A 2,993-nucleotide genomic window follows, 5' to 3' on the forward strand; every position below is an offset into this window, starting at 1 on the left:
CTCTCTCTGTCTGGTCAGTTGCTCCCATGGTGTCCAAGATGGCTCTGCCCCTTCCAGGAAGAAGGAACCTTATATATCCCTGTTATGACCTCATCACTAAGTTCCCACCAGAAGCAGCCCCATTGGCTGATGCCTGGTGCTTTTAAGCGACCTCACCTTCCAGGTCCAATCAGGCAGATGTTGTCTAATGTCACTCAATCAGTTTAAAAGCAACACTGGTCACCTATGGGAGTCAAGCCCCTACCCCAGGCCATTAGGTCATTGAGATGGAGTTCCCCGCTTGGCTACCTGTAGCTTCTCATGGCTGCAGGACCAGGATCCCCCTCCCTCAGGAATGTTTCCAGCTCAGGTTACAACTCAGGGTTACATGAGACAGATTTGGGGGATGGCTGCCTGCCCACCACAGTGACCATGGAAACCAAATTGACAGACAGGTGATAAGCCTGATAGCAGAGTTTAGGGAGATACTGTGATGGCATTCTGTCACAGAAATGGCCACACTTTAATGGAACAGGACCAAGGTTATGTGGATTACAGATAATCCTGTCTCGGAGTGATGTAACTTTAAGCTGAATAATGAGTACTCTAAGCCACTTAAAGGTGTTAATGTATAGCCAATCAAGGGGTTAAGAACTGCAGAAGCTAACTAAAATTGCCATGTAACAAGGCCCTAAGGCACTTGCAGAGACAATCTTAAAGGTACACAAACCTACTTATACAAAGAATGGAATCCCTATGTGACATCGCCTAAATGCTCTAAACATTTATATGGCCACATCACTTGTGCTTCATCTCATTGCTGTTTTCATTTGCCCAAATGCTTGTCCATGGGAAGCTGCAGAATCGCTTTCATTGGAGTTTTTGGGAAAAAGCTGCATAAGCATTTATCTGGGATGGGATAAGAAGAGCACATCGTGCACTTGTGCAGGGAGTTGGTCTTTTCCAACCTTATAACTTTAAACTGAAGGCCTTGCAGGTTTTTTGCATTCAGAGGAGAACCTAATGAAGGAGACACGTATTTCTGGTGCCATTCTTTTACAAAGGCTTCTATGAACAAACACACTGCAATTTAGGAAATATTCTAATGACAGGAATCTTTCTCATAGTGCCAATCTCTTACAGCCAACACTCAACCCAAAAGCTTTGACTTATTTTTTTCTTAGAACTCTACCACTAGTGCTACTGTGGCTGATGCTTCCTGGCTGCCTTCCTTGGCATTTTGGCTATCATCAGGGATCCACCTTTTCCATGACAAAAAATAAAAAATATCTTCAAAAAAACCTATAAAAATCTGCATTTTTCTACAGTGAGTTCCTCCCACAATGCTGATTGGCTGAAAGGCCCTGGTGGTGGCCCCACCCCTCAATGCTGATTGGCTAAGAGGGCTGCATTTCAGGCAGTCCCACCCCTTGACACTGGTTGGCAGAGGGGCGGGGCACAGTGGATGTGAGAACTGCTGGCATCCAGAGAGAAGCTAGCATTTTATTTTCAGTAAGTTTTTTTTTTTTCTGGCAAGTCTAAACATTTTCTGCAAAAACACAAATTTTGCATTTTGCCATGGCAAACAGATTTCTAGGATCCCTGGTCATCATATAGTTTCTCTCAGCCTTCCAAACATAAACCAGTTGCACCAGTCAATGCACTGATCTTTGCTTCTGCTGTCTGCCCCTATGGAAACCACTTAGGCCATACAAAATGGCTTCTAGACAAGCACTGCTGTGTGTCTATATTTTGGTTGGAGTCCTAATGTTTCAATTATATCACTATATTATATATATAATTATATAAATTGTTTCAGTTATATCATTCATTGCTTCTTTATAATTATTCTAGTATATATATTTATTCATGAACCACCACCTTCAACGAGATGAGCCCAACCCATAACACTAGACGTTACAGACAGAAGTTACAGAAGATGCTATGTTTTGAAACATCTTTATCTGACCCCTCATGCAATGAGGGTGAAGATTTTCACCCAATCGACCATTTTTTAAACTGTCTGCAGCTGTGCACTTGTGTTTGCTCATGGCTATAGACCACTTTCTATGGCCAGATCAGGCAAAAACTGTCACTTCTGTCTGCACCCAGAAACAGTCAGGCTTGGCTAGGAAACTTGGGCTGAGGTTTAATGTTTACCTACTATTTGAGTTTATGATAAAACTAAACCCTAGGAAAGACGTTTAGCTAGCATATACAGACTTCATTTACAGAAGGATAAGAATGTCATATGATTTCAGACTGGCAAGGCAGACCCCACAATGCACCTGCAATGAACAGGCATTTCATGTGAAAAACAGGTATAGTTGGATACAATTAATCGGTTGGCTTCTACAAGAATACAGTTTGGTGTGTGCCCATTGGTGTGAAATACATAGTGGAGGATTTTTTTTTTCACAGGAACTTTAGAAATTTGTCACTAAAATGTTTTATATTATATATATAAAACCCACTCTTTCATTTCTTAGATACAAGTTTCCCCACCCCCACATCTCCCCATCATAAGAAAAAGTGCTCTTCTAACCTCTCTTCAAAATGTAATAACTTTACACACAACCAACCACTGTAGACCCTGACTGGACTCTGAATTATTACTGTGAGATGAAACATTTCTTTAACAAAACTGAGTCCTTTAATATCCCCCATCTCTGTTATTAGATGGACAAATGAATTTTACTTTGAACATAACATGCTGCATTGTCTGAAAATTGCTGGTATGAACTGAAGTTGGCAGGTATTTTCTTGCTCTCCTCATCAGTGATTGCCATTTATTATATGTTGCACCTTTATCTGTCAAATGCTGCAGAGCGCTATATTGATTTGTGTCTGCTGCAAAGCAAAGGTCACTTTGATCAACATACTACAAAAACAGAAAAAGTAGGGTTCTGACATTTCATTACCTGGGAAAAAAGGACTAAAATAAATAAGAATATGTTTGAGAACAGAGCACTTCAATATCACAGTGTGCAGTAACTGTAATTAACAAAAGAACC

This window comes from Alligator sinensis, unplaced genomic scaffold (genome assembly GCF_000455745.1).
Source record: "Alligator sinensis unplaced genomic scaffold, ASM45574v1 scaffold173_3, whole genome shotgun sequence".
Lineage (NCBI taxonomy): Eukaryota > Metazoa > Chordata > Crocodylia > Alligatoridae > Alligator > Alligator sinensis.